At 37.6% G+C, this 27,610-nt stretch overlaps 1 protein-coding gene across 2 annotated transcripts in view; it reads left to right on the forward strand.

The window, feature by feature from the left end:
- The window catches only part of arid3a (AT-rich interactive domain 3A), a 70,124-nt gene that overhangs the window by 26,973 nt on the left and 15,541 nt on the right, over positions 1-27,610 (forward strand). The window lies entirely within an intron of this gene.

The raw sequence follows: 27,610 nt of genomic DNA on the forward strand, positions 1-27,610 counted from the left end.
GTTAAAACAGAAGTCTAACCACAGTTCAGATACAAAAAAAACTTCCACTGTTTATAAATATGATATGAACTGGAACGGAATAAATTTTTTTCCCTCTGGAAACTGTATAAAGTCTTATCAGGAGGCTGACCTTTGCAGTGTAAAGCAATCATTGGAGTTATAGATGTACTTTTTAGTGTCCTTGGTTATAGTTTATAAAACAGATCTAGTAAACATACCTCCACTTAAGAGCTGAAGCCAGTTTTTTATCGCTTATATACATACATAGGTACGTATTGACACTTTGCAATTGCGTCACGTAATCATTCGAGACGCCATGATGGACGTGGGAAGGGGAGGGACGGGAGTATTGAACAGAGCGACGGAAATTGTTTTCCCCAAGTTGCTTTTACCTGTTTATTCATGGCCTTCTACTTGTTCAAGTCGAGCTAATTTGTCGGTGAACGTAACACACCTGGTTGGGGCTCACAGATGGCGATATTTACAGAAGCTAGAAACAGCTAGCTTACAAACCGACCCTGACCTTGTCCCTCCTGACATGTTAATCGAATTACGGCTTTGCCTGAATTCACACCACATGATTTATATCACTACGTCATAAACAGTGTTTCCTCTTACACCGAAGCACTATTTAAAAAGTACAAAAAACTAATGCTAACAGGTTTTTCCGTACATGCTAGGCTACATGACAATGCGCCATTGTCTCCATGGTTACTGACGTTACACACTTCTCCATAAAGCGAATTTTGATATCTTTCTAATCATACTTACTTATAAAGTATATGAACGTTAATCTTACCTTGTAAAAAGTGTTTGCTGCTAATCCGCGGTTACACCGAGGGCTGACAGTCATTATGATTGACGGCTGCTATCCATCGCCGCATCTTTCCTCGTTAAAAGTTATACAGTAAAATGACACGTTTGGTTTGCATCCTTGTCTGTTTGTGCAGCCGATACCGCAGCATCCTCATACCATTTTTAAAGTAAAATCGGCTAACTAAAAGTGATATTAGTCAGTCTGTTTTAGACTAGCTGTAAAGGAGCGCATTGGTTGTTTTAACGTCCGTCATGGCGGAGTGGGCGGAGCTCTGGAGAGCGTGACGTCACGTGCAAAGGGTCACTATAACTGTATGCTTATACAGCTCTGGAAAAAATTAGGAGACCACTTAAAATTCTGTACTTTGTATAGGTATATGATTTAGTAAAATTAACATTGTATTTTCATTCTATGAACTACTGAACTCTTCCAGTGTTAAAACATTAGTATAGTTGTTTATAAATGAATATAAACTTGATTTCTTTGCATTATTTGAGGTCTGAAAGCACTGCCTCGTTTTTATTACTTTGACTATATCTCATTTTCTGCAAATAAATACAACATTTTTGCTTGGAATATCAGAGACCTGTTGTCAGTACTTCATAGAATAGAAGAACAATGTTCAGTTTACTCAAACATATACATAAAAAGTAAATTCAGAGAAACTGATCATTTTAGGTGGTCTCTTAATTTCTTCCAGAGCTATACATGTATAAATGTGTTTGTGTGGCACCGACTGAGCCACCATTTTACGCAGCAGCTTATTACATAATGGAAGCCACCACTGAAATGCAAACACAATCATGGCCTGTTGCAATATTTCCAACCATAAAACACACTCATCAGTGTGAGAAACAAGCCAGTCTCGTCTCCGACGTTTCTCAACTCTTTTCAGCGCTGACACGGTCCGCGTGTCGCAGGCGGATTATCTCGGCCACGTTGCACGCAGCCTTCATTATCAAGCCCTAACTATAGATTCTGTAATTTAAGGCCTATTTTTTTGTAATTACAGGCTGTGGAATATAACTCCCCTAAAACCTATACTCTGCTTCTGAAAATAAGCCACCCCTCCCTGTGTGAGTGCCCTGACAGGGCATTCTCAGATTTCATGTGGCAGGTACGACATACTGGGCAATTTTATTGTCAGGCGTCACTCGGCTGTGGATTAGATTTGCATTTAATGCATCTGACTCCTAATCATGTTGGTTGTTTATTAATCTATAGATTATGAAAGCCTGCATTGTATTTATCTTACCATAGATGTAGAGAAAATTGATCATGAAAGAAAAACAATCCAGTATTTTAGAAAGACATTGCTATTTCTGGCCTTGGATGATTATAGCAATAAGCTGTAATTGCAGTTATAGCCTGTTATAATAACTGTCTCCTGATAATTCAAACTGTCTTGCTTTGCATACTCTAGATTGCATATTTATTTAGCTTCTTCTTTTTCTTCTCAACCTTACATTTGTGGTTTCTTCATTGCCTTTTATTGGTAGATATTTAAACCATCATCTGGCAGTTTTTTTTTTTATTATTATTATTATATCTCACGGCCCTGCCTGGTCTTGGTTGTTGTGAAATATCAAAAGTGATGAAGCAGAAAATTTGTAGCTGCTGTTATGTGTGAAGCAACGAACACACGGTAATCGTCTGCACCAGAAAAACAGCGCAATAAAAGTAATTATATAACAGCTATCATCTAAAAAGGTTCTGCCTTCAGTTTTCAAATGACTGATGCAGACGTGGAAAAGTGCTGAGTGGGCAGCGTTACTTTTATCATTAATAAAAAGAAGTGCATTTTTGTATCTTTGTGGCTCAGGAGTTTTACCCGTTATTCAGAAGTTAGTCGACTGCTCAACCTTTCGCTCTGGTAATCCTTTACCTTCACAAACGAGTGTTTTAGTCCAAACATATCCAATAATATAGAAAGTGAACGTTATCTCATTTGTTCAGGTTACAGCCTTTTTCCTGGGATTTTATGCTTCACTGTACCTGCTGCAGAGAGAAAACATCCAGTGGGTGGTGCAAGTTGTTACAATCAATAGTAGCTACACAGGCACACCCACTAAAAGGAAACAAACGCACCCAGTGGAACACTTTCATTCTATTGGCTGAGAGGTTGCCAGGCAACGGTGCTTTTTTTGTTCCAAGCACGAACAGAAAGTGATTCTCATCTAGCAGACAGGTTTGCTAGCGGGGATTTGATCGGAGCAGGGACACGTTTTGAGCGTGAGGAGAAAGGTTTGAGAAATCACAGTGAATATTTGAAAGAGAGCAGAAGTTTTGAGTACAACCATTGCAAGTTTTGAGAAGAAAGACGTGAAGTCCTGCTTTCAAACTGAAAATGTGTGGTCTCCAAAAAGTCCCCCATAAATAAAGGGCAATTTTTTTAGAATAAATGTCTAATAGTGAGCAGGTTCTCCCATTTGAGATGTTAGTTTGCTTCTTTTAAATAATCCTCTGCTTGGTCATTTTTGGTGGATGTCCATTTTGGTAGGTTCTCTCTTTCTAAAGTTGGATTAAGCGTTGAAAAATGCTCCATCATTACGTGGATTAACGTCAACATCGACACTTTTTTCTTTGTAAAAAAAAAAAAGTTAAAAAGAATCTACAAAAGCACCTGAGAGTCCATAATGCTCCATAGTTATGGACTAGGACTGAACTGATTAATTAGATTAGTAGTAATTAATCAATTGTTGAAATGATCGTCAACGAAGTAAATAGTCAGTTGATAGTTAACTGGAGTGTACAGACTCAAAAAAAATACCATTTGCTGAAAGAACAACACAGACAGAGCAGTAATTAAGCCAAAACTGTACCAAAACTTAAACATTTTGCACTTAAGATGAAATAACCCATTTTGTTTGTGAATATGTTCTATCTAGAACTCAAGTGTCTTAGTTTTAGGTTCACCAAGTTCAAATTCTGCAAAAGCGTAAAAAATCCCTCCTATATATCCAGTCATTAATCCATTATATATCCAGTCATTAATCAGTTAGTGTGAAAAATAATCAATTAATCTACAAATGACCAAGTATACATCAAAGAAAAGCTATGTTATTGCATTTTAAGTAATACATTGTTTATTTTCTAAATTAATTGTTCGTTGCAGGACTAGTTTGGACTTTATTTTGTAAGTAAACTGTACCTAAGTCTTCCCAAAGCTGTGTTCTTGTGTTTTTGGTCTTTCTGATGCTAATCTATGAAAACCTCTGAAGTCTTCAGAGAACTGCTGCTTGTGTGAGGAGATTAAGTTGTAGACAGGTGAACTCTGCGTCTGCAGGCAAATATTTGTGCTTGATTTAATTTTGCTCAGATCAGAGTAGAGAGGTTCAACACAAATACATGCAACACTTTCTGTTAATTTTTAAAGCTGATTTCGCAAGTCAAACGGTTATGCCTACGCTCGTCTTTCACATGAAATTCCAATAAATAAAAAAACAGAAGTTTGTGGTTCTAACGAGACAAAACATGAAAAGTTGATGTCTGATCTGTTAAATTGCGCTATGCTTTGATAGTAGAAACACAAATGTTAGCTTTTCATCAGCGATTTTTTTCCCAAACTGTACTTGACAATGCACCTGGTAGCTTAAAGACATGAGTCTGCTGGTCTTCTGAGTCGGGTTTGTGCCTGTAAAACTTGACAGTGTTGCTTCACAGTGTTTATGTCTGTCTCTCTTGTTTGCGTAACACAGTTTCAGGTCACATTTCTGAATGCAAAGTCATACTTTTTTGGGAAAAACGTCAAATCAATTTGGTTTATTGCATGCAGCAACACTGGATTATTCCAGTCCTGGACTTTACAAACTTCAGATTTGTTGTTAAATAGTTTTTTTATCAGTTCTTTTTACAATATTTTCTTTGAAAACCTGGGATTCTCTTTTGTTGATTAGTACAAAATTTAAATCTGCAACCGATTCCTAATTGAAAATTGATAAACTAGGCTTCATTGTGACATTAATGCGATGAGCAGGAAGGATCTCCAGTAGCAGTCAATCTTGCATTGAATCTGAAAACACCTCTGACTGAAATTGCTGTCTCAGCATCAGGACATGCTAGCCGCTCAAAATCCAGGCAGCACAGATGACGTTCGACTGCTAATCCACTTCATTTGCTTTTGACGCTCCTCTTTTGTTTTGAAAGTAAAAAGGAAAGAATTATCCTTCCAGCTGAACAGTTTCCAAAACTAAAAGAAAATAATTGTCCTTATCATAACCAAAATTTATAAAAAGAGGAAATGAGTACTAAAGTAATTGAGCTAATCATAAAAAGACCTTTGAAAAGTTACAAAATACATTTCTTTTGTAATATTTCCAGTCATTTTTTAAACAAAAGATGTAGAGTTTTTATTTATGGTTTCTGAGATTTGAATAAAAACATAATTACTCTTTCGTTTTGCGAAAACTCAAAGATCAAAGCCAGTCCATCATGTTCACAGCTATTTATAAGTCTTTTGGGTTTCTGTTCAAATCTGAGAAATGTTAACATGAACTGAAAACGCCATAACTCCCTCGCTCACATCCACGGGTCAGTTTCTTTGTCTGATCGGATTTCATTATCTCACCGTCGCCTGAAGGTGCAAGTCAACAAAAAGCTACTCGCATTGTTTGAAACTTAATCTGTTGACATGTTTTAGTCACAAGTAAGTTGTTTTTTTTTATTATTTATAAACACAGTGGCTTTTTCTGCTCTCATTTTATTTCCACAAAGCAAACATTTTAATGTTTTTTACCAATAATTTGCAGAGTAATCATGTTGCTAAGTAGTTTTCCGGATGTCTGGGGAGGAAGGGGTTAAGGCGGTACAGTTTATTTTGAGCAGGTGGGTGGAGGCTGCAGGAATGTGCTTGATGGAGGGTGATAATGTGGCCACTAGGAACCTCAGATCCTCAGCAGAAACTTTGCATGCCTCTATCAGTCCTGAGCAGCCATGGCTTCTCCAAACTGTAAACTGACGTGTGCAGATCGCTTGTGACTTATGAAGAGCCCATAAAGTCTGAATTATGCTGCAGACTGAGTGAGACGAAGTAAAACCCAAATAATATACGACATTCTTAATTTACAAGTTGTTAAAAAATGTCTTTCTCTTTCTTTCTACATGCACGGTGCGCTGCAGGGGAAAAAAAATCCTAACAAATTTGTAGTTGACATTTCGCCTCCAGGCAGTGTGCTGCAAAGACATATTGGCAAATCCCAACCTGCATTCCTGGAGGATCATCCAGACACCTTCCTCCGCTCTCCGCTGACATGTCAGACTAAATTAAGCCAAGAGGTGCCGACTGCTCCAAGTCTGATTACGCTGTGGCTTTAAGTGAATTAATCAAAAATATTCAAGGCCCTTTGCCAGCGCCGTCATATCAGGCCAGGGCAGGAAGCAGAGAGAATTAAATAAAGGGCAGAGCTTTATACAGATATCAAATTATGTCACGCTGTTGGATTAATCTGTAAATGAAACTGATTTGAGTGTCTGGTGGCGTTTATTTCCGTGATACCAGCTTGATACCACTTATAGCCCTTCTTGGTATTTGAACTCTCTATAGACATGTGGCTCTGCGATATCTATAGAAATTTTCATGCATATTAGATTTGCACAAAGCCAACAACTTTATAAACTTCATTAATAATTTTCATTATTCTTGCATCCATTTTTTCTCAGTCTGTCACCAATATGAAGCCTATTAAGGTTTTAAAAGTTTCAAAACTTTCTTAGTTTTAGTTTGTTTGTTGTATCAAAATTGTAAGATTCAATCTCTTCTTTCTGTCTTAATCTTAAACAAAAACAAAGAGGAAAACTATTTAAAAAAAAAACTTTTATGTTTTTAAACTAGATACTGAATTTGTCTCAATAAGTAAATTTCAAATTTTTCCCGGCATAAAAATCACCGTCCAAGTAACTCTCACACATACAGCTGAAGACAAACAAAAATAAGCGAATAATTGAAATAATTTGTTGTAAAACCATTTTACTGAAACGTTATTTGTAATTTAGTTTTGTCTTACTTCAAGTGTACTTGGACATTTGCACTTTAAACTAGACCTAAAGTAAACGGTAAGATTTTGCAGTGGTAGTTTTATTGCAATAAAAATATTTTTAATGGGAAAGCGTTGACATGATTGATGCATATTTTGCCTGCTGTCTCTTTAAATTAGAGATGCACTAATTTGATATTAATATCTGACCCACAGTGGCCGATCTATTCAGTCTAACTCTATGTTTTGTACTCTGGGTGACCTCATGCTTTATTTTTTTATTTTATATCATTTGATGGGTTTGTTGCAGCTTCAGTTTCTTTATTATTTATTTTACACTGGCTGTTTCACTGACTGAACAAATTAAAGTTGTTTTTACAGGTTTGACCAGGTTTGTTGGTGTATTTAATTGTGCTGTAGGTGCAGAGCTGCCAAATAAATGTGTAACTATGTCTATGTTTTAATAACAGAAGCTGCAGTTCAGCAGTTTTTTCTGTATTGGATCTATACTAAACCTCAGATATCTGTATCGGTATCAAAAGTGAAAAAAGTGGATTGTTGCATCTCTAATTTAAATTAGAGAAAGAATACAGTAATCAAAACCTATATCACAAGGCTTCTCACTTTAACTTTACCAACATCAGCGCTTCAAATGCTCGATTCATTTCGCCTCTAAACGCTCTGAACGTTTCTAGATGTGCAGGTTTGATAATCCTGCTCAGTGCTGCTGTGTCTCCATGGCTAAATACCTCACCCTGCTCCCCTGTATAAACAATATCTTCTTCAGGCCAGAAGCCATCCAGGGGCCACGCAGAGCCTTTGAAGTCTCCGCGTCTCTGTCTGCTTTAAACACCAGCAGCTGGACAGATGGAGCCCAGATGGACAGTAAAGTAGGGATGTCTTTAAAAATTCATGGCACTCACCATGATCAGTTGAAATGGAGGGAGGGGGTTGGCATTAAACATTAAATTGCTCCGACCCTCCCACCCACACACACACGCACACACACACACACACACACACACACACGCACACACACACACCTACACACACACACACACAGGGAGCCGGGGGAGGGGGCTGTTAGGGACTACAGGAAGTGCAGCAGAAATAAGAGCCAATTGGGAGCGACACTTACTGGGATTGCCCATCAGGTTTCCGCTGATACAGCTGTCTGATAAGTGCATGTTGAGTTTATAATCCACTATAGGGGAGCCTTTTGATCCATGTTTATGAGTTCTTTTTATTTTGCTGGGTTTTCTTTGGTCTTTTAGGAGCAATTCTCATTTTATAACGTTATTACAACCCAAAAAGAGACTTAAATATCCTGAGAGTATGCTGTGCTTTGCTAGCATGCTGCAAAAATGTATTTTATTGGGATAAATTAGCACAATATCACCTCCTTTCCACATATTAATGCCCACTGCTTGTCAGCTGGCTGAAAAAGTAGATCAAATTTACAATTTTTTAAAAATTATGATTCAGGTCATACTTGAGACAGTAATTTGGAGAATAAACACAAACCAATAAATGACGAAACAAAAACCAAACAATTAAACAAACACCAGCAATTATTTCCATAAGTAGGTGTTTATGTTTTAAACAACTAAAAAGAAAATACATAAAATATAAACAGAAATTAAACAAAATGTATAACTTTGTTTATTTGTTAGTATTGTCAAAAATGGGCTATTAAAGTAAACATTTATATTTTATTATATTTAGCTTATTTAGTTATTTAAATTTTGCAATTTAGTTAGTTTTTTAAGTTTGAAAATATTTTGGATTTACAATTTATCTAATTGTTGAAGTACATACGCTTTTTAAAACATAATTTTAAGACTTTTTTAGTCTTAAAATAAAATTTTTGCATCTTTTTGCAAAGCTTGCAATAAAATGAAATAATTGTAATAAAAATAAATATATGTAGACATAAAATTCTACCTGCAAGAATAAGATCATCACAATGTTGACAAATCCACCAGTAACTGAGTAAAATGTCATATTTGTGATTAAATCTTCAACAATTTTGCTAATAGGATAAAGTATAAAAGTATAAAAGGATAAAAAATAAAACCAAATATTAAAATAAAATTACACATAACATTAAAATGTTAAAGATTGTAAGATAATAAAGAGAAACTGATATTTCACTAGTTTATATATGATTTTAGTTTATGTTCAAGGAACCAGAACCAATAAAACCCAAAAATAAAAACGGTATCAGTGCATCCTGAAACCCAGAGATGGTGCTAAAATGGCCAAACTAAATTTGATCTAATGTGTGAAATAAAAAAAATATATTTTCCAATGTAGAATGTATATTGTATCCAAATTCTCCAACATTTTTTGTTAATTTTTCTTGTTTGCGATTATAACCAACGTGCATTTATCTCTCTTAGTGTCATATGTTTCATCTCTGCTTCAAGGTTTTAAATTAACTTCTTTATAACTTCAGTGGGTTGGGTTTGAATTAAGATTACAATTTAGAGAGATAATCTACATAATCTGTTGTTTTAGTAATGGTAAGTCTCTCCCCAACTGTTAAAGTTGTCAGATTTGCTATGGAAAGTAGTACAATGAGCATAACGTGAAAACATCTTATTATTAAACCAACCAAAACATGTAGTCATTTTTTTAATTCCAGCGTTTAGTTTTTTCTTTTCCACATATACCTTAGTTTTTTCTCCTCAACTCCAAAGCCGTTTATAAAGCGCATCATCTGGAGCCCTGGTGGCTCATATCAGTCTGCATTATTCAGCAGTGAGGGGTTTTTTCATTAGATTTCTGGAGGAACTTGAGTTTAATTAAAAGACAGGACATGGTTTTATAGGTCCTGCCTGAGAGAGGGTTAAAAACCGGAGCGAGTTATCATGGAGAGACCTCTGAAAGTCTTCCTGTTTTAAAGGGAAAGGAGCGGAGGGAAAACACGAGGTGCGACTGAGGCAACAGGAAAAAGTCCCTCACTTGGCACAGCGCTTTGACTCGCAGCCAAGTAGAGCGTGTAGTAAACGCTCATTTCAACTGTGAAGCACCGCAGAGCATTTGAAACGAGTCCAAGCCCGAGCATGCTGCATGGGCCTGATGTCAGAAACTGTACAGCCATGGGGATTCTGGAAATTGGCAGGCACTCAATACGGACCAGGAGAGGGGGGCTGGGGAAGGAATGTAAACAAAGATTGTGTAAAGGCCAGAGTTGGCGCCTTTATCCTGTCTCTTTCTTTCTCTCTCTGTTGAGCGGTGAGGCTTTTTCTCAGGCTTCCTCTTATGCTCAAAGCTTCAGGAAACGATAAGAAGTTATCAGATTGTGAGGACGTCTCTTGTCCACATCCCTCTACGAGTGACGCCAAAGATTGATTTGGTCAGATTCAGCCCAATTACAGAACAATCTCATTGTGAAACGAGATTACACTATATTTGATACTGATACCTCATGATTGGGGTCAAAACGTACTGATATTTAAAACTGTTCAGGATTTTATCTCGACAAAATATCTAGTTCAGTTTCCCATATTGTCGTTTTCAGGGTACTCTGCCCTTTATGTCATCAGACTTTCTCAAAGTTTTTTAGTGATCTGCTTTCATTCTTTGTAATGAAATGATCTATATCTTTCTGTATTTTATATTCTATATTTTTACGCTACTGAAAAATACAATAGTTTTGACAGGTGCAGAACACAACCAACAACTAAAAATGGCGCTTCTGGATTGGCTTTGGTAACACTAACCAATAGTCAAGTTGCGTTGCGCCTTCACCTGGACATTGCAATCCCGCTCAATTCTCATCGCCCCATTTCTCCCATTGAGCACGATTTCTCCAGTAGAATTTAAGTCTGTAGTTTCAATCAGTGTTAGCCACACTTCCAAATATTAAATTAACAGCCATCTTGTTTGGCGCAGCTCTTCTCTCTTTGTAGTGCTGTGGTTGTTTACGATAATCTTCACATTGTTGAATTAAATTTGGTAAAATTTAAAACGTCAACAGAGTCCACACCTCCAGCTGCCTATTGTTTCTCAATTCGAAGAAAAGCATTGAGCAAGAATTTATTTCAACTTCCCAAGCTCATTAACTTTTGAATTTTTTACACACACTTTATAAAAGATAGTGAATAAATCAGTTACTTTCCACTGAAGTGTGGCTAGGTGGGACTCCACTGCATTATGGTTTCTGGTCTTATCAATGCAGATGAAGTTGCATATTTTCTGTAATTATTATTTCTTTAAATCTTGTGGTTCTGGTTGCGCAATCTCTGCTCTACCCACGAATTCGACGTTCTAACCAACAGATGAACTGTGACTGTCTCGCTTGGTGAGGCTACCGCTATGTAGCAAAACATGTTGAGCTGTTTTATGTTTTTAGGGTTTAAAAACCTTTTAAAATCAATTATAGTAGTCTGTCACTTTAAACAGGATGTGTAGATTTTCTGTCTCTCTGCAGCAAATATTTGACTTCTTTCTTCATCTTTCTTTTTTTACCGTGTTTTAAATTTCTAAATGAGTCCTTTGTGTGTTACTCAGACACAGACGAGAAAGAGACAGTTCAAGTTATCGATAAACAAATCCCTAAGTGACATCCCCTCTCACAAAGACCCAGTGGTAACCATTTATGTGAACAAAAGCTGTTCTTTTTGTGCTTTTACATTCATATTCCCCTGAAAAGGTAGCAAGCGTTGAAAGCTTTCTTTCTCGAAGGAATCAATTAAGAAATAGGTCAAAGATTGATAAAGGGATTCGGCGACACATTTTCAAGGTCTGAGTTGCTCTTTGTCCAAGTGTGAAGAGCAGTTGAAAAATAGATATACGTGTTTTGAAATGCGTCTGTAATAGTCCGAGGAGTCAATAGGTCGCCTCGAAGCAGGGCACCTTTTTGTGTCGTAAAAGCTTCGGTTAGTGCCTTGATCAATAATTGTCACATTTGGCCCCGGTGACATCACTCCGGCTCCTCTGTCTTGTCTCTATGATAATAACAAACCTTTCATGATTGTGTGGATGTAGCAGGAAGTCGGGCTGTTGGACTTTGCTAATGGCTCGGATACAAATAGTCTCTCCTGATATCTCACCAGTAAGAACTGATAATAGGCGCTTCTCCCTGAAGATAATTCATGAAGGTTACCTTAATAAAACCTGTTTTCCAGATCTAATTATACATGTTGTCCAAGGCTGTTTTCCATCTGATAGTGCGGTAGACTGGGTTCGATTTTGGACCAAAATTGCAATATTTTGTACATTTTCAGCTGGTGCACTGTGTCAAACAAACCAAACACTTTGAAAACTTTTTTCCCTCTTCACCTGTGGTGGCGCCATCACTACAGCACCAAAAACCTCTGAAGAAGAGTGAGGGCATCTTCCATCTTCATGAAATGTCAACAAAAATAGAGTGGCAGCAGTTGTAGAATTTCACTTTTGTTGTCGGTAAAAGACTGAGCCATTTCACACGCTTGTTTTAGTTGCATTTACCCAGAATGCTTTGCGCTACGATACACTTCCTGCTTTTTGTGCAGTCGCCAGTCTGCTTGCCATTTACAAGTTCATTCAAACCGCGCCAGAATTCGCTTTAATCGAACCGAGACTGAGGTTTTTAGTTCACACTTCCCCAAACAAACCAGACTTTCTAGGAAAGCAAACTATAGAGTTTGATTAAAGCGGACTAGACCGAGGTGGTGAGACTGAACCAGATCCTTTGAAAAACGTGTTCCCCTCCTCGCCTGTGGTGGCGCTGCACCAAGAACTACTGAAGTAAACAACACAAAAACCTCCAGAAAAAACATAGAGCAGAACTTCTGCCTTCACCAAATGTAAACAAATAGAGTGACATCAGATGTTAGCGGTTGTAGGATTTCACTTTTGTCGTCATTAAAAACCACAAGTCATTTCTCTGGCTCCAGAATCATGCGTTTATTTTGGTTGTATTTTACTATTTACCCAGAATGTCTTGCGTTATAGTTTCTGTTTTGGCGCGATCTCCAGTCAAAACACAACAGAGTTCACTTCGATTCTTAGGTTTTCAGGCCAGAGTTTGATTGCACATGACAGATGAACTAGAATTCAGTTAAAGTGGAGAAACAGTGAATGCACCCCATGAATTACCTGCAGGGACACAAATGCATGTTTGCAGTGAATAAGATCCACCACGCTTAAGGGACATGTAAACACAGTGGAAGTCCCTGAGCCATTGTACAAACAGGATCAGGCTTGCTTACAAACACGGACGCACTGTGTACGTTTCAAACTCCGCTAAAAGTCAGATGCATAAATGTTTAAACAGGAAGATGGATTCCTCTGCCGTGTGGAAAAGAAAAACCCAGAGGTTGGTGTAGGTCATATTTCTGTCTGCATGTAGTCTGGAGGCCCTGCAGTTCCCTCTCTGCTGGGGCCCACGGACGGCTATCTGCCCTGCGCGACGCTGGGTGGGCCAGATATGTTTTTAAGGTCGCCGGTAGACCCGCTGGCCTCTCCGTCCGTCATCCCTCAACACTAAAACTTTCTCCTACCATTGTTTGCATCCAAATGTCATTTAAAACAACTTGTGAAACTTCATCTGCTTTATCTTTGTCTCCATCTGTCTGCATTCAGACAAAGTTATCACATCATCTGCGGTGGCGCTGAATAAATACTTTCAGCTTCGCTCAGTCTCATTAGATCATTATCTGGATCAGAACATTTCAGTCATTTTAGGGGAAGAACAGGCTCATAAGATCAACGTTTTTTATATGAAGTACTTCCATTTTAGCCCCTATCCATCACAGAGTGACTGTTGCTGTGTGTGGTATCACACGTCGCTCTGTGATCTTAAATTGGTGCTACGCCCACTTCCCCTCCTTCTGCTGAGCCTCGCCTCGCTCAGTTTGGGCATCCATCATTGTGATCCTTCTCATTAGCAGCGCGGTTAGAAACATACATCAGACTTTCAGGGTTCTGGGAAAACTGGCTGCTTTTCCTGATTCCTGTCCAATGAATGGACTGTCTATAATCATTTAGAGGCGCCTGTTCTGGTTCAGAGTCGCGTGATCCTCTGTTCATTTTTACAATTTTCTCCTCCACATTTATTAGCACGAGTGGTACTGAAATGTTCAGAAAAGTACATTAAGCAGATTGATTTTTAAAAGCAAGTAAAAGTAGATGAAGTTAATGGAGACTGCAAACCTGCAACATACAAAACATAACTTAATAAATGTTGTTTCTCATTCAGAAATCTTCATATCTGGAACATTTTACCATCAGAAATAAAGATGGTTTTTAATTCCCAGGTGAAAATGGCTAAAATAATAACAAATATGTGAACACTGATGTACATTGGCATGCTTTGTTGTGGAGAACTAGCTTTCTGTAACATGTTTTATGTTTCTCTTGTTTATAGTCACAGAAATTCAGCGTATGTTTGTTTCTGTGTGTGACAGGAATCTAATTTTGCTGTGTTTCAATAAAGGTCCAAACAAAGACAAGGTTGTTTTTAGCATGTAACACTGTTTACATAAATTTGAACTGAAATAGAATGTATTAAGCATTTTATTTTTAGATGTTTTAAAGAAGAGGTCTTCAACATGGGGCTCACAAGCGCAAAGATGGTCGCAGATTTACTGCAAGGGAGTCGTAAATTTCTGATTAATTTGTCATTTTTTTGTAATTCAGAAGTTGTCTTCATATACACATTAACGTGAATAAAACATGTAACACATTGATGAAAGAAGGGTTAAAATTTATTTAACTCACACATCCGTTGAACAAAAATCTGTTCATTATGTTAAAGTTCTGCATTTTATGCAAAATGATGGTTTGTGCATGGCAGTGGCATATATCAACCCATCACTTTTGTATTCAAACTTATATTTAAATTAAAAACATTAAATAAGGAAGTTGTGTGTTACTTGCACAGAACACACAATAATGAGGCACCTTTTATGCATCACTGAGCCCAGATTATTGTACATATATAGAGCTCTGGTAAAAACTAAGAGCTCACTGCACTGAACCCATTGAAAACCTCCTGGTTATTACACCAAATACTGATTTCTGAACTCTTCCTGAGTTAATAAAACATTAGTGTTGCTGTTTATAAATTAATATGAACTTGTTTTCTCTGCATTATTTGAGGTCTGAAAGTGCTGCATCTTTTTCATTATTTTGATCATTTCTCACTTTCTGCTTGTAATTTCAGAGACATGTTGTTAGTAGTTCGTAGAATAAAAGAACAATGTTCATTTTACTCAGACATATAGCTATAAAAAGATAAATCAGAGAAACTGAAGTGGCCTCTTAATTTTTCCGTATGTTTAGCTGAGTGTGAGAGAGGCTACAGCCTACATCCCCCAGAATGCTGTGCGGTTCTGGATATCAGTGAAATTATTGGGTGAATTTCTACTGATATTGATCACATTTCTGTCTCTATATTCAGGGCCATAAGTTTCCACACATAGAAGAAATAAACATTTTATAGTGGACAACCGTTTTTGTTTTTGTGGGACTCTGTAACCACTGCATGTCTTGGAAAACTTCATGGTTGATCTGCAACATTGCCAGTTTTCTGAAACTTGAAAATAAGTTTTGCCGCTGTTTGGTGTGTGACGCTCGTTCCATGTTTTCAGTTAAAGTTTCATCCAGCCATCAGTGTAATTTCAATTCTTTGCTCTTTTGTCAAACGCATCTTCTTGGGTATCTGAAATATGAAAGAAATGTACATTGCACATTCTCCTGTGTATGGAAACTTATGGCCCATCCTGTATATTCGTATTAATTTATTTCCTTACATACAAGTGCTCTTGAAGAAATGTAGCTTTTTGGTTTTTAGTTTTAGCCAAACAGCCTGACTAAAATGTGTTGATATGTTGCTACAACGTGCAGTTCACACAGTCTTGTCTCTGAAAATAACCACCGCCGCTACGCTTTTGAACGCAACTCTGAAATCCCGGCCTGGAAATCTTTGGGCTGTGTTAGAAGAAACTGAGGTGTGACCTACAACATCTCACTTTGCAAAGAAAGAGGTGTTTTCACACCTATTTCACTTCCGTTTGTGTCTTCTTCTTTTTTTCAAAATAACACATTTTTACCATTTATGTTTCACTCTAATTAAAGTGAAAGAGAAGCTGTGAAATTTAATGGAAAAACACGGCACCGTGTTTATTATCAAGCTGGAGGAAATGTTTGCCCGGAGCTATTTCTGAATCTGTTGGTTTGGTTTGGTGTTGTGCCATCATTTCCACATTCCAACCTGTGGTTTTAATCAAGCGCTATAACTGTTTCATTCTTGCTCTTCTCTTCCTACTTGCTTATCTTTTCTGCCATTTTTGTGGGCAAACGTGTTGGTCGCTGATAACGCGGCATCAGTTAAAGTCAGTCGCAAGCGGAGTCTGCTTGTGTTGACAAAGCTGCTGGCTCTTCTTCCTCTGTCGATGGAGTTTAATTCACGGGGTCAGCCGGTCACTTGTGATTATGATGTCTTCGGTCCTGCCTGGTCGATAAAGCAATATTCAGAGCCCCAGAAGTGTGGCAGCTCTCGTTTTCCTGTTAATTGTGTTTCTGTTTGGGGGGGATGCTACCCTGGCAACGGGCTTGAAGAAGATGAAGACAGATTCGTTAAAAGTGGTGGTTTACGGAAGCCATTTACATTGTTTTTAGCTACTTTTCACAGCTATAATGCAATAAATTTGCTTAAAATTTGATTTATTTCAGTAATTCTGTGCTAAAAGTAAAACTCACATATTTCATAAAACGATTACACAGAGAGAGATATACATTTTTCTGTTAATTATTGTGGATTTCAGCTTTTTGTTAAGAAGGTGATCCATCATCAGACATCAACCAACCAAAACACACAAATGTAATTTTTACAATTATTTGAATTAGTTTATCACTGAAATAATTGCCAATTAATTTGGTAATTAATTAATCATTAACTGAAACATACAGACTCAAAAACATCAATTTGCTGAAGAACAACACACTTAGAGCAGTAATTAAACCAAAACTGTGCAAAAATACATGCAATTTGTGTTTAAGTAGATTAAAAAACTTATTTTTTGAAAATATGTGTTACCTAGAAATCCTTAAGTGGCAGCTTTAGCTTCAAATTTTGTTTTAAAAAAATCTATTAAGCACTTTTGGTATTAAATTATTAATTGGTTAATCAAAAAAAATTAATTGATTATTGATAAGTTGAGCAGAAAGAACTGAACTTTTCACATGTTGGTGTCAGAAGTTTGATGTTTCCTTTGCTATAAACTATCAAGCATAGAATAAATGAACTCCACACTATTGCATTTTAGGCACTAAAATGTTTATTTTCTTATTTATAAAAGGAACTGAATAATTTATTTGCATCTTTTAATGTATTTATAATATTGGATTTTTAAAAAAATCTGCAGAATTTTCCCATTTTTTAAATCCAATTAATCAATTAATCATCAGAATAAAATAATAAATTATTCAACTTTCCATTAATATTCTTGAACACAGCACAGTAACTTCCTTAACTACGACATTTTGTGGCTTAACCTTCTTGTGAAGGGTGTCGGTCATCATCTGCTGGGAAACTGTGAATGTGCAACATTTCTTTTAATTCGGTCTTATGTGTTATTAAAGTTGTTCTGTGAAAGTAAATTCCCCGTATTATAATTGCTGTAAAATATCAATTTGACGTAGTCTGTTGAAATAAATCGACCAAGAAACTTTTAAACATTTATATCAAATGTTAATTTTGTTTCTCTAAAAGAAGAATCAGGGCTTTTCAGGTCTCCTTAAACCTGTCAGCTGACATTTTATACACATTTTAGACTCGTAACATTTGAAATATCTCTTATCCATACTTGCCGCATGGCTCAGACATCTTTTGCGTTTAGATTTATTCCTATTTGAAGTATCTAAGGAGCCATCTGGTTGAGAAATATTTATTTATATGTGTATTTAGTATTTATCTTTAAACTCTGCTGCCTAAAAAACTGTTCAGACTGCTCAGTCGCAGTTCTTCTTATTTTGTTTAACATTGATTGAAAAATGTGTTGCATGCAAAGTCCTGAACAATGAAGAAAATGGGGGGAAAAGAGGAAGGCCTTGAGAAATGTATTTGTTTTCAGAGCAAACAATAAACTTTGTAGGCTCTTACTAATCTGTGAGGTTGGATCAAAATAAGAATGTTAATTTCCAGAGCAGGAAATGCCGAATATTTGTTGAAGAACTTTATTTTTCAAACTAGTATTTTACCAAAAAAGGAATAGACTGAAGACGGGAGTCTAAGCAGTCTACAAAAAGAAGCATATCTACTGTCCACATACATGCATACACATTTACAGTAAATATACATAAAACGTTTATTAGTTAGTTCATAATATCACACAACTGGCTATAGCAGAAAAAAGTCAAACTGATCCATATGAATATGAAAATATTTGTCAGTGTGAATGCATTAAAATAATCTTTCCCTGTTGGGCAGAAATGGTGGAAACTGAAGCATTAAAAAAACCTAAAGGACATTTTGTAATAAAGAACTAACTTAATGTGTTCCTCATTCATTTACATTTATTTTATGTGAAGCACCTGTCTGTTCACTGTATGGAGAAGCACACAGAGTCTGCATGTTGCTTTGGGTCGTAAACATCTCCACACAATCTTGTAAAAAAAAAAAAGATTATTATGGTGAAGCGATCCTGTCTGACCAGTTGTGTTTGCTCTGTACATTAATGACAGTTGCAAAGGGGCTTCAGCCTGGAACAATGCAGCGTTTGAATACGGCTGATCATGTGTTCACCTCACCCCCGTCGTTCTCATTTCTCCACTGTCAGAGTTATCTGCTCAGTGAGACACACCCATCTATCATCATCATCATCATCATCTACTTTTATGTTTTATTCTTTTTCCTTTTAACCTGACCGGTTAGTGAACTTAATCTGATTTAGTCACGCCTAAACACAACCTATGGCGACAGGCAGCGGCATTTTTTCCATTCCACTCAGGCGGGGCCGAATGAAGAAAACAAGTTCATACTGAGCTCTTTCCTAAGAATCACCTGAAGGACGTGGATTAATAGGATGTTATGAAACTGCTCTCAGTGTATTGGGTGAAAGGTGATCTGATCGCTGCGTTTTAAGCGTCTCCTTTCAGGTAGAGGACGAGCGCAGACGGTGGACGGTAAAAACACACCCAGGGGTTATCGCCGTGCCATTACTGAATCAGATACTGCTGCTTCTGTTGTTTTTCTGCAGTCGGTCAATAAAATAAGCTACAAATATAACGCCGTTCAACTGCAAAATCACCAAATCTTACCAAAATTTTTTTGTCTAGTTTCTAGTGCAAACATCTTAGTATACTTGTAGGATACAGGAGCTTGTATTGCGTAATTTCTGAATATAGATTCAAAAGTACTATTTTGCACTGGCAGATTTTCCCCATGTTACAAGTGAAATAACCTCGTACTTGTAATTTACCGTATTTTCCGCACTATAAGGCGCACCGGATTATAAGGCGCACCTTCAATGAATGGCCTATTTTTAAACTTTTTTCATATATAAGGCGCACTGCATTATAAGGCGCATAGAATAGCTGCTAGAGTAGAGGCTGGAGTTACGTTATGCATCCACTAGATGGAGCTGCTCTAAACGGAATGTCAACAAAACAGTCCGACTCGGATCGGCGAGGAGAGCCTTCCGTGACTGGGCCGGGGCGTGGCCGGATAATGGTGACCCTTATCCGTTTGCGCACAGCATGTTGGTGGAGAACGTGGCGCTAAATGACCTGCAGACGACCTGATTCTAGACGGTCGGTAGGTAGATAGGTCAGTCAAACTTTATTAATAGATTACAAACCAGCATTCTGACCACTATCCCAGCATGCACCGTGCGCTGCTTCTTCTACGGGCGAAAATGAAGTCGGCGGCTGCTTACCGTAGTTGCTAGACCTGTTGTGGCTCAATATTGGACCATATATAAGGCGCACTGTCGGCTTTTGAGGAAATTGAAGGTTTTTAGGTGCCCCTTATCGTGCGGAAAATACGGTATATTTATATTTATATATATGAAAAGTTAGTAATTAGTTAGGTAATTCAAACTGGCATTATTAAAAACCTTAAAAAACAACATCCTCATGAGGACAAGATTAAAAACTAAAAATAGAATAAAGTAAAATGATATTTAAACTATGCTAAATTTAATTTTGGAAGTTTGTGGCAACAGGAACCAACCTGTTGGGGATAAAATATCTGCGTCCAGATGGAAAAACAAACACAAACACAATCAATACACAACATTATAAGATTAAGAATAATCATTCAGGATAGTTATAGTTTATTATAAATACCTTCTTAAAGCTGTTTGAAATTCAATCTTCTGATGTGTCTCCTATATTTTATTTGGTAGAGTGAACATAGCTCCACATAAGGCCGACTTCTTTATAACTCCGCCTTTAATTGCATTTCTACTTTGGTAATCATTAGCACTGCTGGTACAACTCTTTAAACCTTTTTAGCTGCTGGAAAACTACAAAGATTTATCCCCTTTTCAAAGCAGCAGAATGTAGGTCAGACTTGTAAATGAGCAATGAGAAACCTAAACAGACTCATGACTGTGGATGTGGGCCTTTCTGAGAGCCAGGTGTGAGGGAGCATGTAGGTGACACCGGGGTCTTCTCTCTCGGCTTTGGTTTTCAGCTGCAGAGGCTCCATTGTGTGCTACGTGACACTACCGCCAGCACCACTGACAGCCATTTGCATTAATGGGCTGACTGACCCTCCCCCAAACTCCCTCGCTCTCACACACACACACACACACACACAAACATTTTGTTACCTACTGCTGCTGCCTTTGAGGCCGTAAAGGCTGCTCTTTGGTTACTGATTGTTTGCAGAATAAGGCCTGTTTATAATTTATCTGCAGACGTTCAGTCGCTGACCTACATACGCTCCCAAACTATCAGACAACAGACACCAAATGATTATTTATCAGAAGTTGTGAAATCTGAAGTCTGGCTGGATTAACTTTGCTCTGTCATCATAACACGTATCTGCTGTTGGTGGTAATTTTGAGTTGATCTATTTAACTTCTCACCAGATCATATGATTTAGAGTCTTTATCTTTGTTTTTGTGAAGTAAAGGTTAAAAGCGCAGAGCTGTTGTTTTCTTCTTTTCATTCTGATTAAGGTGTGTGGACCGTGCGTTACCAGTCGGCCCAGTTTCTTGTCGTTTATCTAGTTTCTTATTGTTTATCTGACAAGTAGAGCTTAAATCCCCCCCGTCTCAGCTCACTTACTACAGAGACATGGAAAACCTACAGCAGCCACACCCGCGTCCGCCTGATAAAAGTTGTGTTGGTGGGTGGTAACTGTGGTGGTACTGGTGGGGTTGTAATGTACACAGGGATTATATACCTGGGACTGAGAGAGGGCCGGAGACAAAGAGAGCGAAGCTGATAGGAGATGGAGGACAAATAGAGACACGGCAAGGAGTGAAAAAGGAAAGCAGATACAGATAGACAGATATATGCTGTGTATGTGGGAAGCTAACAATGCTACACAGCGAGGGGTGTGGTGGAATCGTGATAGCAGCCCTGCCAGTTTGACAGAATCCCGACTGGCCGCTTTACGCTCCTGTTCTGTCAGTGTCACATTGGGTTCATCTAGTTTACTCCACAACGATCTCAAAATCTGAAGCTTCTCGACGGCTTTTAAAGGGAACCTGTCTAGCAAAATTCTAATTTTTATGCTTTTATGTAGGTCTCAAAAACACCCAGATGTTTTCTTTTTGTTTTGTTTTGGAAATAAGTTAACATATCTTGGTGTCTGGAAAACGAGTCGTTTCAAAAACCTCCTGATTGTTCAGTCACATTCGATGGGCACTGTGTTGTTACAGAGCAACCTCAGCCTAAGCCGAGCTCAGTCTGTTACCTAGCAACTCAAACTGAGTTCTGGCACATTTGGTTAGCTGGTTTTACGCTGTACAATGGCTGCTGGAAAACACAAGTGTTTTGTTGTTGGCTTACGATGCATAAATCACTTGCTGCATTGTTGTCGGTTATGCAAGAGGCTCAACTAAAGCTTTTCAAAGATGTACAGTTGTATAATTCCTATCTGTTTGCTGCCATTTTCACATGCAAGTGTAAACGCTGATTTGGAGGGGCGTGGCCAACAGCAGCTTATTTGCATCTAAAGTGTCTTCCCTAAAACAGATCATTGTCCAAAAATGTGATCAACATGTTTTTAATCACCCACAGATCTAATCCCAACCTGTTAAAGGAACATTATAGGCCACCTCTAATAGGACTTGTGCAGCTGTCGGCACTCCTCTCTTTATTACATTTAAAAAGGCTGCTTGATTTATATCTTCTAATAATAATACTTCCTCATACCTGTCGCTGAGCGCAGCCTTGCATCCCTTCATAGTTCTGCTTTGACTTATTTTAAGAATATGAACTCAGTCGCCCTCTCTCCCATGATAGAGTTGTATCGTGAGCGAGTCCGGTGCCTCTGGAGGTTATTTTTACAGGCATTGATATGGGCGGCCCGAGTCGTTTAGATTATCTTGATCTGATTAAAACAGCACGTCCCATAAATTCAGTTATTACTCTGTGGAAATGTTTAAAAAAAGAAGTGTTTCTTTGTTTCATAAAATTACCAGCAGAGCAGTTATTGGCTCCCAATAGGCGTTACATCAAGGGACGGTGATGACAGCTTTCTAAAGGACGATTTTAGAGTCTTTATATTGTTTGAAGACTCAGTGATGACCAATTTTCAGGTTGTTCTTGCATTTAAAACAGGTTCCTGGAGTTTTTTGAGGAGAAATAATCACATGGCATCACAAATCCGCTGCTGAACTTGCAACATATTTGTCAAGCGAAGTCCTAGTGGAAGTTTGGAAACTCCAGAAAACTGACCGTTCAGACTGCAGAAACTTTGAAAACTCTTGCATACGTTTCCAAATTAGTACCACATATAGAAGAAACACAAGTTGCATATTTTTGGTGGGAGGAAAAGATCAGTCAGCTCATTCAGACTGCTGTGAAAGTGGAAAGACATGGATAAATTCAACATATTTTTACTCAAGAAGTCCCTCAAGAGTAAAAAAGTATATCAAAACGTCAATTACTGAGCAACTGATCAAAACATCAGTCTTTAATATTTAAAAATTACATCATCAGACAGACCAAAATATAAAGTTATGTGCAAATTTTGGTATTTAAAGATCAAAATTAGAACAACTTATATAAATAGCATAATTATGAAATGAAATCAGACAAAAGAGACATTTTTATAAATCAATTTCTTTCAATATATGCAACGTTAACAAACTGCAGGTGTGTGTCTGCCTGGTGTATTTTTGGTTAAAACATGTTTGTTGTTCATTCAGTGAAGTAAAAGTTTCGATATTTCAAAATAAAATTATTCGAGCTAAAGTAAAAAGTGCAGCATAGTAAATAAAAATACTCCTAAAAGTAAAACTTCTCCAAATAGTCGCTCATGTAATGTAATTAGTGACAACACAACTGTGCACCTGTGCTAACACACAATTAATGCCTGAGAAAAACTCACTAAATATCCTAACAGTCATGTTTTTGGGATGTGGGAGGAAGTCAAAGTAACATGCAAACATCATGCAGAAAGAAGCAGGCTGGGATTCAAACTCAGAACCTTCTTGTTGCAAGGCAACAGTGCAGCCCACTGCACCACTGTGCAAACTCTATATTTGTGATTTTTCACTGGAATAAATGCTATAATGGTTTTCTTCTGGTATTACACCCAGACATGCAGCTTTTCAGTTCTCCAGCAGTGATTTATGGGGATATTTTTAATTTTATTTTGACATCTTCCTCTCCGCGTGGCAGCAAGACAAACCTGGGCCGTCATCCAGTTTAGTGGCAAGTAAATAAAATAAATAGCCGTCTGTTTCATGTTATATTTATAACTCAATGAAGAAAAATGTAATGGGTCACTAATTTGGATCACTCATAGCAGCATTTTTAAAAATATCCTTTGTTAGATTTGGCTCCACACTTGATTAAAATAAATTATATCTTATTTATGGGATTTTCTTTGCTGCTGAATCATTGGCCCATAATTAAAGTTTTAACTCTTCCACGTTGTAAAAATGATCCCGCTATAAAAACGATGGCGCTATAAAAGATAATTTATTTCCTCAGATTCGCTACATGAGCCAACATTTTCTTTCCTTGCTTGTATGTGATGTTTCTGCTGCACTGAGTTATTCATTTATTTGGTCCTTCTGCGAAGCACAGAATTTATTCCTACCGTCATATGATATGCGTACCTCATCCCATCTTGTAATTATAATATTTTTTAGACAATTACGTGATGCTGCTAACCTCAACAACACAATAGCGCCGCAGATTGGGTCATAATAATTACTGTTTTTCCTCAACAACTCCTATTTTTTTCTCATAAAAATAACGTCAATTTAAAACTTCTGCACTGCGAAAACACAAAATTTTCCCACATATTTTTGGTTTAGTTTCTAGTGCAAATATACTAACTCACTTGAAATGACAAAACTAACCTACAAGTAACTTTTCAGCAAAATATAGAAGCTTATTTTAAGTTGACAACTCCTTAATATTGATGAAAAATACCAGTTGCAAAAATGTCTTGTTATAAATAAAGTATTTTGCCAGTAGGACTAGCACGTTTTCATCAATATTAAGGAATTATTGACTTAAGACAAGCTCCTATATCTTGCTGAAAAGCTACTTGTAAGTTACTTTGTCTTATTCCAAGTGTCTTCTAGAAACTAGACCAACAATACTTTATAAGATTTTGTGTTTTTGCAGTGTAGGTAAAGTGTGTCAACTCCGAGACACACTTTCAATTTGAAATGTTGGAAAAATGTCAATGAGCCAAATGTGGAGGAAGTAACTGCAGGCATTCAGATGAAGGAGGGTGCTGTGCCCGAGCCTGTTAACCCTGAATGAGACCTGAAACCGGATATGCTTGAGTAAGAATGGTGTCAACACAGTTCACACTTTACAAAATGAAGCAGCCTTGTTGAGTGGACGAGGAAACGCTGACGCAAATCAACACGCTGCCGTTCAGCTATAGGTTTCTCATGTCTTCCCAAATAGCTGCGAACGACAACCGTCACATGGGAATCACACCTTTTACTGTTAACAATAACCGGATTGTTTTTAGGCATTATGGTCTCTGGGATATTAGAGCTGTTTGTATTTCTTATCCTCTTGTCACTACGTCCCGTGGATTAGAGGGAGTGGGCTGCAGCAACACCACAAGGCAAATATTTATTGGTGTGATTAAGAGAGAGAGCGAGAGAGAGACTAAAAAAGGGACAGGGAGCAAATAAAGTAACATGAGGGGGATGGGAACTGGGTAAGGGGTAATTTCTAAGATTTATGGTGCGGCACTTCACGAAATGCATGCATCCTGTAATTAAACCCCCTCTCTGCAGGCTTGTACATTAGGTGGCATCCCCCCACCGCAGCATCCACCTCAGCCTCACAGCCCCCACTCTTCCCAGTCTTGACCACCAGCTAATAAGATCCTACACCAGCCTGGCGTCACTAATGAGGGCTGAACGCGACTTTCAGGGACGAGCTCAGCGGTGACAAACCACCGCTGTCGCCATCGTATCACAACCGTTTCATTTTCATTTTCTCCGAGACAGCCTTTCAAGAAAATGATCGTCCTCCCCTCCCCGCTAATTACATTTGCACAGAGAATTGTAACTATTGTTGCATAAGGGGAAATTAAATAATTGAATATAGTTCTGAACTTAACTGAGCATAATGAGATTTTTTTGCGTTTCGTCACTGGAGATGCTCTAATCTGATATTAATATCTGAAATTGAACAAAAAAAAAAAATCTAGATCTGGCATCAGTGGTAATGTGACCCGATCCATAAGAGCAAATTTATTCAATCTATTTCTACGCTGTGAGCTCTGAGAAACTTTATGGTTTATTTTTTATTTTACATTATATTTATGGGTCTGAATCACACTTTCTGGACCATTTATAAGAAGATTTATTGCAGTTTATTTTACATGTCAACTTATTGTTTTCGTCTCAGTTTCTTTTATATTAATTTTTCGTTGCCTAATTATAATCCTAGTTGCATTGACAGAACAATTTAAAGTTGTTTTGTTTTTTCATGTTTGACCAAGCTTATGATGCCAAAAGTTAAGACATAAATTTATAACTCAGTACTTTTATGTCTGTCTTTAAAAATAGAGATGTTTTTCGATATTAAAGCTCAGATGTATCGGTATCGTAGCACGGATCGGTGCATCGCTATTCATTTCTCCAACATGCAGTTTTAAAATTATTTACCTTCAATTGAACTGAAAAAGTTGAAGATTTTCCAGGTCTCTATCCAATATAATCTATTTTATGCATGCTTAGTTCTTATTTTTATTCAGTTAAAATCATTCTAGAGCTATTGTACCGTCATGCACAACAGAAGGCTTCTGTCCTTTTCGTGTGTTTGTGTCGGCACCGAGCTGAGGTGAGTGATTTCCTGAAGTGATATCAAACGCTCTTGGTTGGAAAGTGCATCATGAGGCTTTGCTGCAGGCTGTGGGCTGTGCTGATGCCTGTCTAGTAATAATACGCTCGGGTTTTATTTTCTGTGGTTTTGTTCGGCAGCGCTCACTAGCACATTGTGTTTCGCAGCCGGTTACTTCCAATACAACATTATGAAACTCTGTGACCTTGCTCAGACACTCGTGTGATCTTGTTGGTACTAAACATTTGGCGCAGACTCGTCGCTGCGAACCTTTGGTGAAGTGTGAAGAGAGTCACGCTTTCACAGAACCTAAATGTTTGCATTGACTGTGTGCATGTGGCATAAATAGAAAACGCTCTAAGAAGATATTTCACTATCAGTGCGAGCGGAAAAAAACAACAACCACAGGCTGAATGGGCCCACTGTACTCCCCCCAGTGTGGGTGCCTCACTTTTACTGCTCACTTTCGCTGAACTTTCCGGAGCCCGGGGCCCTGCCAGCAGCTGGACCCACATCAGGATTTCATCAAGTCACACTGGTCCGCAGCGTTTCTTCACTTTCCATCTGGGACGTCCCCCTTGTCTTCCACGTTTTTTTAAATTCATTTTCTTCTTAACCTCACAATATATGCGTTCACTTTCATGATTAAAGTTGACAAACATTTTTAAAAGCATAAAAGAAGTCGCCGATGGGTGATGAGTCTGGATGGCTGAACTCAAGCATAACACAACCACAGAACCAAAGTAGAGACAGCAAAGCTTAAATATGAGATCATAAAGTAAATATTTAAATGGCAGATAAACCAACGAGGAGGAGGATAAGGAGAAGAGAGTCAGAACAAATGTCAGTCTGAAGAACCTTAGAGACTTAAAAAACCAGCACCAAACAAAGATTTAAAAGCTCTCCATTCTGAATCATCACAGTGCAGTGCTATATCACACATAAACACTTGTGATATTAAATAAAGACTTGTGCTCTAAACTAAAAGTTGCGAATTATGTCTGCATTTTAGGCACCTTGGTATTTGTGACCAGCATTGTGATGGTTAACCAAAGCAACTTTTTACATTTTTACACAAGAACTCCAGCGTTTGCTGGCTTTGGACTGAATTTGTTTGCCCCAATAATAATGATTAAAGAATAAATTAGGACAAAACCATGTTTTTGCAAGTCAATTAAAATTGACTTGCAAAAATGTTAGATGCATCACAAAGTGATCATCTTTTCAAAACTTCCTGGTTTTCTTAACTGGAAACCTTTGACTTATACTCTAAAGTTCACCTTGGTGCTTTTAATTGCTGTATTAAAACTTGGTTAAAAGTCTAGATCCCGTTTGAATTGTTTTTTGAAGTTTTGGATCTACGATCCCATTCCTAGAA

The sequence above is a fragment of the Poecilia reticulata genome, chromosome 4 (genome assembly GCF_904066995.2).
Source record: "Poecilia reticulata chromosome 4, P_reticulata-male-v2, whole genome shotgun sequence".
NCBI lineage: Eukaryota > Metazoa > Chordata > Actinopteri > Cyprinodontiformes > Poeciliidae > Poecilia > Poecilia reticulata.